The sequence below is a fragment of the Nanorana parkeri genome, unplaced genomic scaffold (assembly GCF_000935625.1).
Source record: "Nanorana parkeri isolate BGI_ZX_2015 unplaced genomic scaffold, ASM93562v1 scaffold149, whole genome shotgun sequence".
NCBI classification, from domain to species: Eukaryota; Metazoa; Chordata; class Amphibia; order Anura; family Dicroglossidae; genus Nanorana; species Nanorana parkeri.
The window spans coordinates 188,378-203,137 of record NW_017306417.1 but is presented as its reverse complement, the minus strand read 5'-3'; the positions used below and the strand labels follow the sequence as shown (position 1 = coordinate 203,137).

The window sequence follows — 14,760 nt, the reverse complement described above, 5'->3', positions numbered from 1 at the left end:
TATTTGTATTTTTGGTCTCCATACACAGAACCACGCTGACAGCTGTCATAATCCACTCATGAATGAGAGTATGAAAAGCTTGGGTCTTCACACCTGTCTATAAGGGCACCATTTATCCACAGAAAACTTTCACTGCAGAGCCACAGAATTTCACTAAATCACAGTGAGGCTTATTTGCAAATCATATGGCAGATTTGTTATTTATAAATAAAACAAAAACACTTTTCTGTATAAACATATATAACCGCTACCGAAGCTATTTTGTTAATGTCATTAAAATATTACCTCTTTTTCAATCTGCCATTTCCTGAAACTGCCAAAAATTTAAAATGTGTAACCATGGCAACATTAAGTCTAACTATGGCAACACTGACTGCTTTTCGAGCAGTTTACATCTTATTACAAGAAAGGGATGAACATACCAATTCACCCGACAGACCCTCCTACTTAGCAATCAGGAAAGACAATGCTATGAGTTTTAACACAACAGCAGCAAGTACAACCCTGCAGTCATTCAGGTTTTTTATTAACTGAACATTTATGCTAATAAAATTGCTGATAATAAAAATGCTAATAATTGGCAGCACAGAGGCGCAGTAGTTAGCGTTTCTGCCTTGCAGGACTAGTGGTCCCTGGTTCGAATCCTGGCCACATAACTATCTGCAAGGAGTTTGCATGTTCCCCCTGTGCTTGTATGTATGCATGTGAGATAGGGACCTTAGATTGTAAGCTCCTTGAGGGCAGGGACTGATGTGAATGTTCACTAGGTAAAGTGCTGTGTAAATTATCAGCGCTATGTATGCACCTGTAAAACATAAATACAATTGTCTCTCATTCATCAAACGATCATGGTGCTGGTCTGTTAAGCAATATTATATCATTTGAGAGGCTACTGTGTCTGTCCGATTCTTTGTCAATAACAAGACATACAGGCCTAATTTTAAGCAGTGAAAATGACCCTCGCTCCACTGGCAATAACTGGGATAGCGCAGGGGTTAATGAACCAGCTTTCATGTGTGATGCGGAATTCGATTATCAACTACAGAAGCTTTCCAGCGTGCAGAAAATATCTGCCACCAAGTGTGGATCATTAACTTCTGGAGAGGATGTTGCAGAGAAATTGAACAAAATGTCATTAAAATGACACTTGGTGTTGGCAACAAAGACTGGTGGAAATGTTATCAAAAATGATATCTGCCTGTGAAAGGCCTAATTAAATCTGGCAGCAAATTGGTTCCAGGTATTCAGTTTGCATGACTGAAATAAGCCCCATTGTGACAAAACTACATACCAACGTCAAATGCTACAGCTAAAGAAATAAACTTAGACTTAAAAGCATGCAAGCAAGCATTATAAACACATGCTTAAAAATGTGAACTAAGAACACCCAGAAACTAAATTCTACTATACTATCAAGTACCCTTCTGCTGCCATCTTGCTCTTTGTCAGACCCTGGTACCAAGCTTGTATTTTCAGGACTCTGCTCAACCTACTTGAGCAAAACAAGACAACATCAGAAAACTATCAAGGATCCTGCAAGAGTCGCTCATGGCATGAACAGCCCAATGCAAATCATTACACAACTGGGCCGACCGTTTCTGTTGTTGACAAGAATTATATTCCAATGGCTCTTATACTGCACCTAGAATGTGATGTGCAATTTATAACAGGACTACAAATTCCGAGAGTGAATTAAATGCACTTGTATTGCTATAGTACTACTTTGTGCATTTGGCTTTGACATTTATTAGTGGATGCAATTTTTGTTAAAGCCAATTTTTGTTCCCCTCAGTTTCTGTCTTTTAGATATGTTTCCTCTAACTTCCTGTTGTGTTCAAAGTGAGGAAAATCCCATTTAAAAAGTTGTCACCGAAACAATTATCCCCATTAGAAGATTGTAATCCATTCCTTTTCTGGTGGCAACTCAAAATTCTGTATTTATAAACTTTAAAAGATTTTGATTTTAGATACACTTTTTTTTGGTACAAACCCACCATCCTAGAAGTGGAACTTTAAAACACTATCATTCATAAAATAAAAAACTTCAAGTACAGAAAACACTTACCCTTACAGTGGGGCTAATCCCACACTGCAAGGGTTAAGTGATCGTTTTGGGGCTCAAATAAAGCTGTATTACTCACCAGAACCTCAATCCCGCAGCATTCAGCACTCACCTCTCTCCCCCTCCTCTCTGGCTATGGCATGTTACTCGGTGTCTTCACGCCTAATGGACCTGCATAAGATGTGATGATGTCAGCGGTCCTTAGGCAGCAGGAGCCACTGGGATAAGAGGCTGGGGGGGACAGGTCTAGCAGCCCAGAAGAAGCCAGCAGGAGCGAGGATCAGGCGCATAATACATCTTTATTTGAGCCTCCTAGACAAAAAGGGGAACTTAACCCTTGTAGTGGGGGGGAGGGGGTAGTTCCGCCTAAAACAAATTACACCCCAAAACAAAATACCAATGCACAATAAAATCTATATAAATCTATATAATAAAATCTATATAAGATTTGCAACATTTTAAACCTATGTTTTCTAGCACTTTGTAATTAATCTGTGTGCACCCACAATACAACATTTTAATACCATTTAGTTCTAAACATGCTTACGATTTGGCAATCATGAACCAAATATAAATAAAGCAAACGTGTTTTGTTAATATATTCCAGTTTATAAGGTGATAGCTAGCTATATCTGGTGACCCTAAGTGTTAGCTGACTTCAGTGCTACTTAGGACTCCCCCAGATGCCCCCAAATATTTGCAAACAGCTCCTGGGTTTCAGCATGTAGCCCCCCCCCCCACCAAAGAAGGATGCATTGGGCTTTTTTTCAGAAAAGTTAAACTCCTCAGTTACAATTTAAAATAGCTCTGCTACTGTTCAAGCAGAATAATAACTAATAAGAGCCCCTGACACACCTAAAACTATTCACGCAACAATGTTTCGCTGCAAACAGTCACAAGGGGACTCCATGCATCAAGACAGATCTTTGTTGTCCAAGAACATGAAGGGAAGCATGACATTTTGTGAAGCCACCCTGTTCTAATTACATAATCCAATCCCAGTATGTCATCTTGGACAATAAAGATCTGTCTTGATGCATGTAGTTATCCTTGTGACTACAGATGTTAATTGTTTGAGTCACATTGCTAAAGGTCTAAATTGTTCTCAAATATCTATCTGCATGGCAGGTCCTGTTGAAGGCCTCCATCCCTGCTTATGGATGGTTGCTACAGTTTGAAGTAGATGGCTTCTTTCACACCTCTTGCAAACTAGTTGTCCTTTAAGTCCAAAATGTGCACCTCACTGTCCTCAAAAGAATGTCCCTTTGTGTAGAAATATTTCTGAGTCTTGACCTGCAGAGTTTGCCCTCCTATGCTGAGCCATCCATATGTTAAGAGGTTACTTCGTTTCCTCAATATACTCTTCATCATGTTCTTGGACAAAAAACATCTGGCAACACACAATCCATAATTAATGGATTAAGGAGAGTTACTCATGTGTCTATAAATCTAACCTGCCCCGGGACACACCTATTGTTTTTTTTTTAAATGGAGCTAAAATAAATGCACCTGAAAGTAAATAGACAGTGTGCATTGTATAATTTGTATGCATTTACAAATGTCCTATAAAGGCACCTAAATATACTGTATATAAGTGCATGCCCATGTAAATGAGACCCTAAAAGCTTTTTGTCTGTAAATATTGTGACATTTTAAGTGTGAACCCTTTAGGAGATTTCACAGCAGCTACACATCTGAACAAGGATGACTGAAAACCATTAAATTAGTAAATAGGCCCATCTGTCTCAAAAAACTCAAGGGTTTAATCTGGCATGAACTGTTCATGTCACATGTTAAGTGGTTATAACTATTAATGTCTGTTGTTACCTTAAACAAGTATCACTAAATAGTCAATAAAATCATGAACATGCCTGCGAAAGAGCTTAAAGTGACACTGAACTCAGAAGTTAAAAAGGAAAAATACATTCAAGTACCTTAATTATTAACAAAAGCGTAGCTTATTTGTGTATCACTCAGCTGTAGAACCTCAAATCATCTCCGAATTGATGCCAACACTGTCCTTGCTTCTGTAGGGTGGCTATTTTTGTTCCTCATGGTCCCAGTGTGTGTTGCAAAGTAGTCACCGCTCCAAGTTTGCTCCCGTGATGCACTATAACTTCAATACAAATTAGCTAACTAAATGTGAGATTGCAGTCCATCACAGGAGTGAGCTTGGAGCGGTGGCATCTTTACAACACACACAGGACCATGGGGAACAAAAGTAGCCACCCTCAAAAAAGGAAGGACAGTGTCAGCATGAATTCAGAGATGATTTTAAGGTTCTACAGCCGAGTGATACAGAAATAAGCTACATTTTTGTTAATAGCATATCTACTTAAATGCATTTTTAAGATTTAACTCCTGAGCTTAGTGTCACTTTAATGAGTAAAAAAGGCAACATATTTATTTAATATGCTATTAGATCGTTGAAACAAAATCCACAATCATGTGTTAAAGGGTAAGTCCAACCAAACATACATCTGTGTGTGAAGTACAACTGGCTAGCATGGAGTCCCTATTCTAACTCAGTGTACCCCTGTATTCAGCAAAACTCCTTTTGGGCAGAGGTGGCTCCAACCAGCTGGGCTCTTAAAGACTGTTCCACTCAATCACATCCAAAATACAAAGCTCCATCCTTTTGTGATTTCAAAGATGGGACTGTCTGTATTTTTCAACCAATAGAACTGCTTTTCTTCATATACAAGTCAATAGGAATGCAAAACCAGCTTGAAGTAGCTTGATGCAGCTTTACAATAGGTCAGATGCAGGTTAGAAGCACTTGTGTTGACACTCATTTCAAACTGATCTTAAATGCAAACTGAAAGCACACTGCATTTGCCCATATAGTTAGGATGGAGTCGCTGCTACCAATCATTGAAGCTAGTGAAGGAGTCATGCTAAAAAGGTTGAACAGGCAGGAGCAATTTTTTGAAGCATATTTATAAAAAGACATGTTCAGTACAAGTGGCAACACATTTTCACAGAATATTTTACTTTAATCATGGCTTTGGTAAGTAATTAAAATCAAAGCTGACTAAATTCCATAAGTATAAATCCGCTTCAACAAATTATATTAATGATGCAACCTTTATTTTATTTATGCATTCAAGTATTCCCATTATTAGTCATTAAACAGTGATAGGCTTGCTGGGTTATTACTGAAAGAGTACACAGGGATCATGCAGGTCTCAGTGTTATATCCCGCAGTTGAAATAACTGTCTACCCTGCAGTTCACAAAGACTGACAAGTCTTTTCTGACTGCAGAGTTAACGTCTTCTTCACTCCCCGCAGCCCTCTCCCAACATAAGCTCTGCCATGCATATCATAGCTGCTTCTAACTGCTGTCATATCATTTAGGTAGCATAAGCCTCAGGGAGGCTCCGAGCTGGATAGAGTTCATCCAAGCTGTCTCCTACTGGCTATCTCTGTTGAACTGATATGAGAAGCCACCTGCTCATGTAGATCATTGAGAATGTTGAATGTATGGTGTGGCGTTTTCATCACAAAATGTGAGATGTTGTGCATTTTGAAGAAAACAAAAATGATAATATATTGTCAGTATGATTCCCATAAGAATATTTCCATAAATATAATTAAGGTATTATTGCTGTAGTTTGGGCATCTCTTTCATTTAAAGTGCATGTAAACGCTAACTATGAATGTCCTACTTGCTTCCTTTTGGTCTGTTAAATATACCATTGACAGCGTTTTTGCAAGTGCAAACAAATGCCTCCTGATCCTGCCAAACATTTAGTTAGCTCATTAAAGTGTATATCCAGTCAAAACTGTATTTCCTTAGGTGTGGATAGAGTGGGGAATAGTTAGCACCCCTGTCAGATTTTTACTGCTATTGAGGGCTACATTAGAAAGGGGGCTACATTCATTTTCCTGACAACCTTGCACCCAATTTGATATCTTCTGCCCCATGTGCTCCAAGATGGAGACTCTCATAGTTTAGAGTTAGGACCGCACTATAAGAGGTGCCTTGGCGCGGCAGTGCGGCTTACACATCCTTTGCAGAAGACGTGTATCCAAACCTCTGTCATTGTCCTTAGTGGTGAGACAAGTTGTTTTACATGCTAGTTTGTGAGTGTGCCATGATGCCTTTCTACTGTTCTACTGTTTAAAGCCCATTTCGTGTGCACCTTACTGTACAACTGGTAACAAATTGTTGAGTGCGTTTGTCGTTTGTTTTGCTTTACATTCATTTCTGGCCACTGACAACTTTTTACTGGACAGGAAGTGAGGGGAATTCCCCAACAGCAACAAAAATACTGTTTTTACGGGCATAGGGGAAGGCAGAGCCTTGTCAGATTTCTATTTTTGTATGTGTCTCTGTTGCAGAGTTTCTCATTGTCTCCAGGACAAAAAGTGAGGGTAAATCTCTAATTGAGCCCTGCAAAGCAATTAAAGCCCAACAGGAGGCATAGTTCACATTTTTTGTTGACATTTATGATCATTGTGATCGGCTTACAGCATCACAAGGTACATAGCCGCTCTGAATGAATCACACAGTCACTGTGAATGAGTCACTGGGATTTGCTGCTCTGGACACAGCGCTCTCAGCTTCTCATACAGCGGCTCCATCCTGAGGATATGTGGGCCGCTCCACCACTAACCTTCCTCTATTTCCAGTTTGGCTTCTACACAACAAATAGTTTTGTAAGTGCATTCATTCTATTAACTATTTCACAATAAAGGTTTTTGAACTACTACACTGTGCCAGTGTGCTTTGGTGCTCTTATTTTCTAGTTGAGTGTGAGTATGAGTGCTTTCTTCCTGTGCTTCCACAGAGCTGCAAGGTTGCACTGTTTTAGTTTTTGTTTCTAATGTTCTTAAGAGAACTATGAGGCGAGTGAAAATCACTCAGCCTCATGGTTCGAGCCGACGTGTGACAATTAAACTCTCACAGTATGGCTCAATAGATCGGGAAGGGAGCGAACACATACCGTTGATCGCTCACTTCTCGATCCTGTGCCTGCAGAGAGCTGTGACTGTCACTCACGGCTGCCTGCAGGGATTCCCGCCCCCCCATCCGATCCTCCAGCACTGACTGGCAAAACGGACGGGGGAGGGGGCAGGTACAGCTGACTCTGCCTCTATATAGGCAGAGCCAGCTGTCATTCACGCAGCTGGGTGGATCCAGACAGTATTGTCGGGATCCGTCCCGGCTGTGGCGTCTCAGTATACCGCGAGCTGTAGCTCGCAGTATACTGAGCTTTGGGTGACGGGAGGGCGCTAGTTTATGTCCTCCCGTGACCCTTAGGAGAACTATGGGGAAAATATCACTGATGCCATAGTTCTCCTTTAATTGTGGCTATTTCATTCAATGTTAGTTTACAGCAGCTTGGTTTAATTGCTTGGAATAGGCAAATCTTTGATGATTATACGTGTTGCAACCATACCTGTGCCCTACACAGTATAGTCATTGGGGTAGTTGTTACTCTGAATGACTAGTGACAGCTTGATCTTACGCATTCAAAGGGTGCACTGTTTTCTGCAGTGTCATTTATAAACGGCACTCCAGAAAGCGGAGTCACCAAACTGCTGTTTGTTTTTGTTTTTACAATGCTGTGGGTGGTGTTCTTGAATGTTTTCAAGCTAAAACCTGTGTGAACTAGACAAAAAGCTTTACCACCTATCTACCACACCGGACATTTAAAAAGCATTCCGCAGCTTCATTGCAACCTTTAAAGCAACCTTTAAGTAGAGCCTCTCATAGTTGAATACAGGTGTTATACGAACTACTGTAGCTTTAAATAATCTGAACAGGCTTCACCCAACTATTAAAGGTCCTTTGTTAGTAGTTAGGTATAGGGCATATACTGAGGTTAAGGGGTGTGTTTTTTTTTTAATAAAGTTTTATTAAATCTTTTTCATAAAGGAAATACAGCTATAAAAAATATTTTATCAAGGTATCCAAGGTATAGGAAAAATAATGAGGATGGCAATTGTCACTGATTCACATATTTGTTGTCATAAAAATATAAATCTTCAACAAACAAACTGAATGAGAATTGTTTGATTTTGTGAGGTTACCGGATGTGTTAAGTTCTTAAGTTTGAGGTTAGGTTTAGGGTAAGTTACTAACATTTTCAAGTTTTATGACCTTTTTCATTTGAGACATTATTTAGCATCAAATTTATATGTGCTTGAACCTTTTCAAGGCAGCAATGATTTTTAAATACCAGGCACTCAAAGTAAAATGCTGCAAGCTGCCCTGTCTGATGGTTGCAGAGCAGGTGCCCTCTAGTGGACCATCACTACTTGCCAATTTCAGAGATGCAGGAAAGTGAGGGAAATCTATCAATTTTCTCCAAACATTAAAGTAAATTTAAGAGCTAGTCCACACCATATGCAGTTGTGATGCAGTCCGTTCAGTTTGACTGCTGCAGCCAAAATACATCACAATGCTTTCCTATGGTCTTTCTCGTGCTGTATTCACACCATTGCAGTCTGTTCAGATGCAGTCAGAAAAAGTACTGCTTGTCCTATTTTACCTGCATCTAATTGCACCGGAACGCATCAAAACGCATGCAAGCACAACAGAACGCATACAAAAAAAAAACAAAACAGAATTGATTGTGGCATCATCCAGGGGGAAAAAACGCATTTGAACGCATCAAAAATGCATCACAAACACGTCAAAACGGATCGCAATGCAACTGCGCTTCTGGTGTGAACTAACCCTAAAACCTAAACTTTTTTCAGTTTTGGCTTTGTCTCATTAGGGAAATTTTATTTCACTTGCCTTGGAGAAAACAGGAAGTGAGAGAAACATCTCTTAGACAGATGTCACCATTACAGGTGTACCTATGGGAAGATTTCACCTCAACTCCTGTTCTGACAAGAACCATAAAATGCTGGATTTCCCAATTTTTTCGGCATCCGTGACAATGGTCATCAGGACAAATATAAAGGATGATTCTCCCCCAAAAGATACAGTCAGCAATAAAAACGTAACCAAAGTTCTTATTGTTCCCTACTCTACCCAATGCAAATTTAAACATTTTGGTTTTAGATACACTCCAAACCTCACTTTCTGCTCTGTTTATTAGAGCCACTTGGGATAAGAAGTGAACACAGACACCAATAAAAATACCTTTTAAGCTGGACATGCACTCTGCAATTTTCATTTGGAAATTTCCGTTGCTGCTAATAACCCTCTTTTGATTTTAGCCCAAACAGCCCATCAAGCACACACCAATGTCGTTTCGATAACCGTTCGTTAGCAATACTAACTAACCGAATTTTGTTGATCGACAGAATGGATTTTTGTTTGCGCATGTGCAGTGTTTATGTTGCGATTTTTTTACGTACGAAAATGCCACTAATCCATCGATTTTTGTACGATTAGAAAAAAGTTTTCCAGCCTCACCCATCGGAAAAAAATCGGCCAGGAACACAGTGAAAAAAATCGTTAGGTTCCCATTAACTGATCGATTATCGTTCGAAACACCATTTGTGGACAATTTACGAACGATAATCAATAGGTGTATGGGCACCTTTAGAAGTGGAGAAGGGCTGAACCTTAGCCCTTCACCATTCTATCATAAACCAAAAAGAGTAATGTTGTTATGAGAAGATATTTCCCTGCGGGGTCCCGCAGGGCAGTGTGAGGGACGGGCAAACTAATCCCGCTCACCCCATACATCTTCCTTGGTTTTAAGCAGAGACTTTTATAATACTGCATAATGCTTTCCACATCCAGAGAATTCATATAATAGATGAAAACACAGTTTCTATTCATTCTAGCCCATTAAGAATTATTGCCATAGATGTTATTCTTGCATGCAGTTGGAAAAAAGCATTAGGTTTATTTTAGATGAGTACAGTATGTAATGAGTTTCTGCAGAACATCCCCAGCCAGTGTTAATTAAACTTTCTAGTGGTAGAATTTGCCTTAGAGTACTATTGCATTTAAACAATTAACAGTCTGTAAACCACCAACTAAGCCTTTTTCTTCAGATTCAAGTTTTTAGGCTTACAGCGACCCTTTTTAAAAACATTAACAATACGTTTAATGATGTTGTGATGTGTGTTTAGTAAATCACACTCATCACAGGAGATCATTTGAAAATGAAGATAGATAATATGCTTTTAAAGACCGTCATTATGCCGAGATTGTTCTCTGAAGCTGAAGAGCAAGCCCAAGCCTTCTTTTATTATAAACAAAATCAATTTGGTTATATGCTAACAGTTATGTTAGATCTATTCTGCAATATACAGATGAAAGGAGATTGTGATTATCTCAACGGTAAGTTCAAAAGTACAGAGTTGTCAAATAATCCTGCCAAAATGGGAACAATCGAGTGGTGATCAGAACACTTTAGGGTACCAAGGACCTCACCAGATATCCTCTTAAAGGCAACTTGTAAGAATGGAAACACAGCAGCTGCCACTGTCCACATAACTGAAGCTGCCATTGCTGACCTCTCTTTTGATGCTAGTTCCTCGGCTGTCATTCTGTTGCTTTGACTTTAATGGTGTCTAAGTTGCTGACCCAGAACAAGTATAGGAAAAAGTAGATGTGACGCATTTCTGACACTCATTTACAGCATTAGTTGTGGAACAGTAACAAGCATATCAAAGGCAGACAAAACCAGGAATCTAACATTTTCAGAAGAAAGCCTGCAAAGGCAGTCCCCATAATCCTCTTATGGCGGAGTCACTTTATTAGTGCAGGCTTGCATCATAAATCCCTAAACCAGTATACAAAAAGAGGAACATAGGATTGTCAGACTTCACTGGCTGTGTGGTTATTCCAAGTCAGTGACCCATCAGGCAATGAACGTCCCAGAACATAAATGGCAGCTCCCATTCAACCCTCATAGGTTATTTTTAAAGCAAACAATAGAATGCAGGTATTGTCCCTTTACCCAAATATGAAGGAAATATATGAGTATATATATTTACCCTCCACTGTACATATGGCAGCTGTATGGAAGTGGTAAATGGTGGTTTTACAATGACAGTGTGAAATGCCAAATTGCAGTTACGCCTTTCACCCCAACATCAGATTCTGACCTGAAGCAAGATTTAGCAAGAACTATGAAGTTTGATTGTCTATGTAAGGTAGGCCTAAACACTACATAACTTGTGTAAATTCTCTTGATATGACTGCATATGTCCAGCCTTTAGCCCTATAAAAAGTACCAATTGCACAGGGAGGTTTTCCACATTGTTTCAGATATCTTTGCGAGTACAATCAACCCCTCAGTCTCCCACACAGAAGAGTAAAGGGGGAAAATTACCTCATGTGACACCATAATCATCAGCAAAAGGATCACGATGGGTCCTATCATTGGGATACGTAATTGGAGGATGGGCATATAATCTCAGCAGATATTCTACAGCCTTAAGTAAGGTATACACGGTTAGAATTTTGAACAAACAAAATCGATTTTGGAACGTTTATTCGAGATTCTAATCGCTGATGGGGTCAAATCGATGGGGTCGGGGAAAAAATTTGAAGGTGCAGTAGGAAAATGTTTCTCAACCATACAAAATTCTAACAGTGAATGTGGTTATTGTTTAGGAAACTCCATTCATTCCAAAATCAAATGGAAAATCAAACGGAATTTCGAACGAAAATCGCCAAGTCTCTGATGGGATTTTCAAACATTCTGATGGGATTTTTCGTACCAATGTTTGTTCGCAAAATCTACTTGTGTATACCCTACTTAACTTATTTCCAACTTGATGCTTGCACATGATAACAGGAAGAACAAATACCAATGATAATTTTAAAAGATACATACAAAAATTACCAACAATATATACAAATACAACAAGTACAGTGTCTACCTGCCCTATCTGGAACCTACAGGTGAACTCAAAGGAAAAAAGTCTGTTCGTCAAATTAAACCAAATTTACATTTTCAGCCAAGAGAACATAACTCCTCTGAGGGCTGATGCAGACCAGGGCGATTCCGGAACTTGCATGATTTCAATAGGGTTACATCCGTGCGGCAATAGTTAAAAAAAAAAGGTGCATGTACCTTTTTTGCAACACGCGACTCGTGGCTTTTTTTAGCCCTGATCATCTTCAATTGCACAGGTGGAATCTCGATGGGAAATCCCAATCGCATGATCCACCCAAAGCGGCTGGGGTGCCATACAAAATAAAAATAGCACCACCAGTGTGATCAGCGGTGGTGTGCGACTCTGTGACTGCAGGGCCATCCGCACGGATCGTGCAAGTGTCAACCTGGCCTAAGAGCACTGAAAGTCCTTGCTATGCTCACAGATATGAGCCCTCATGGGATTTAGACAAGCATGAAACTAACATGGAAAGGACAGGCCTGGCCAATAAACTTTAATACCTGCTTTATGTTCAAAGCACAGACATGCATTGATGTACTTAATAGCTCCCAATACGGTGATCACAGGCTGACATATGCATGCAGCATCCTGAGTCAGCACTGCAGTGTAAATCAATAGACATAATCTGCACAGAAATGCATGTTTCTGCTGATGTATGCTGCATGTGCATTAAACTGTGCTCATCATACAGGGGGATAATATGTAAGTAGTAGAAGTAGTAAAGCAAATCATTTTATTTTATTTTTATGCAAAAAGAACAGATTGTCTCAAGAAGACACTCTGCATGATGTCTGGATATGGGCCTGCCCATTCTGTCTCCACATCTCTATTGTTCAATCAATATGGTGGGCTGCTTTATGGGACAACATGAATGTATGTGCGGCAAAGGGAGCTGGCAAGTTCCATCAATACTCATGATGGAGTACTGCCCATCTAGACAAGCAGCGTCACCCTAACTTAATGACATTTAGTAACAATTATAAACATTTATTTTTGTAAATTATTTATGTAATAAATCTGTTTTTTTAATCCTTTGTTGCATCTCAGCACTGTTAAACTCCAGCAACCTCTTTTTAGCCATGTCCTGTCTATATGAATCTAACTTCAGTAAAGGCTAAATGGCATTTCTCAACAGTTGGCCATATCTGTGCAATATGTCTTAGGATGACCACTTGTAGTCTTCATGGTGAGAGCATGTGACAGCTCGGCTCACACCACTGCACTGAAAAAAGTACTGCATGCAGTATTTTTATTCAATGCACCATGGTCCAATGCAGTACAACCGCATCACTCCATGCGGTGCCTGATATAACTCAATTAAATGCCATTTTAATAAAGTTCTTACAAAAAAAAGTAAACAGAGCGGTGCGTCGGGTTCGGTGCATCAGAATTGTTCCTTTGCACTGCACACCAGCAGCCACACGTTCAATAGGGCTGGCTGGTGTGAATCAGCCCTTCTGAAAGCTGCAGATCTAAAATACATAGTTACATAGTAGGTAAGGTTGAATAAAGACACAGGTCCATCCAATTCAACCTGTGTGTGTATGTGCATGTGTCTGTAAATACTCGGCTCTAGTAGTTCCCATAACCTTGTATATTTAGTAACCTAAGAAACTCATCTAAATGTTTCTTGAATTTATCAATGCTATCAGCGGATACTACTGACTGTGGAAGTGAATTCCACATTTTTACTAGTAGGTAAAAAAAACCCTTATGCAGTCTAAGGTTAAACTGCCTCTCTTCCAACCTCTTGCTGTGTCCTCATGTCATCAATACAGTTCTTGTTGTAAACATCTTATTCTGAATATTGTGGTCTTCATTAATGGTTTTGAAAATTGCAATTAGGTCCCTTCTTAAGCACCTCTTTCCTAAGGAGAACAAGTTTAATTTCTCAAGGCTATCTTCATAACTAAGGCCTTCCATCTCCTGTATTAATGTACCCCTTTTCTGAACTCATTAAAATATTGAAAATGTTTTTTGAAACTACATTACCACAGTAAAGCTTATAAAAGATTTTAGTGTTTGGTTTACATATACCTTTTACTCTATTTAGAGGTGTCTATTAACATCCTGTGCTGCACAACCTATTCATTCCTCCAGCACTGAAATCCCAAATCAGAGAACAAGGTTTTCCCTTTCTCCAACTCCAAGCTAGCCATACACCTTTACTGCGTCTTTTACTTAGCCAACCCGGAAATCAATTGATTCCCCCATTTACACTTCCCTGTCGGTTTTTATATTCAGCAGTTGGCAGGACGAGCTAAGAAAAGCTGGTCATACACTAGTAGGTTTCCAAACGAACTTTCGTACAAAAGATCCTTCTTTAACCATCCAATAATGCCATCAGACACCTGACAAATGTCAATCGAAATTTCCCTTGACACCAACATTAAACTTTGGAATGGATTGAGTTTCCAAACGAAAATGACATTCAATGTTAGAATTTCACTCATGAAAATGTTTCCATGCTGGTCCTTTTTTCGTCACTGTGGTCGAATTTGATTATCGATTTGGCCCCATCAACTAATAGAAAGTTGAATTTGTATAAAAGTTGTTTTGAAAATCTAAGCAGTGTATGGCCAGCTTAAGCCTCTAGGTAAGGTGCCTCCTTGCGGCCCTCTGCGACGTCAATGCTCTACTTCTATATATAGTATAAAACCCCATACTTTTATCAAATGCTTTTTCCAATCACAATACATAATGGGGGAAATTTGCCAGAGTTGGAGCAGTTGCCCAGGCAACCAATCAGCATCTCTTTTCAGTTTGCTCATTTGAGATTTAAAAACGAGAGATAGAAGCTTATTGGTTGCAATGCAAATCTGCTCCAGATTTTGATAAACCCCCCCCCCCCCCCCACGACCCCACTCCAGCA

General features: G+C 39.6%; 1 protein-coding gene across 2 annotated transcripts in view; it reads right to left on the bottom strand.

Annotated features, from left to right (window-relative positions):
• STK39 (serine/threonine kinase 39) overlaps positions 1–14,760 on the bottom strand; it is a 245,451-nt gene that overhangs the window by 134,370 nt on the left and 96,321 nt on the right. The window lies entirely within an intron of this gene.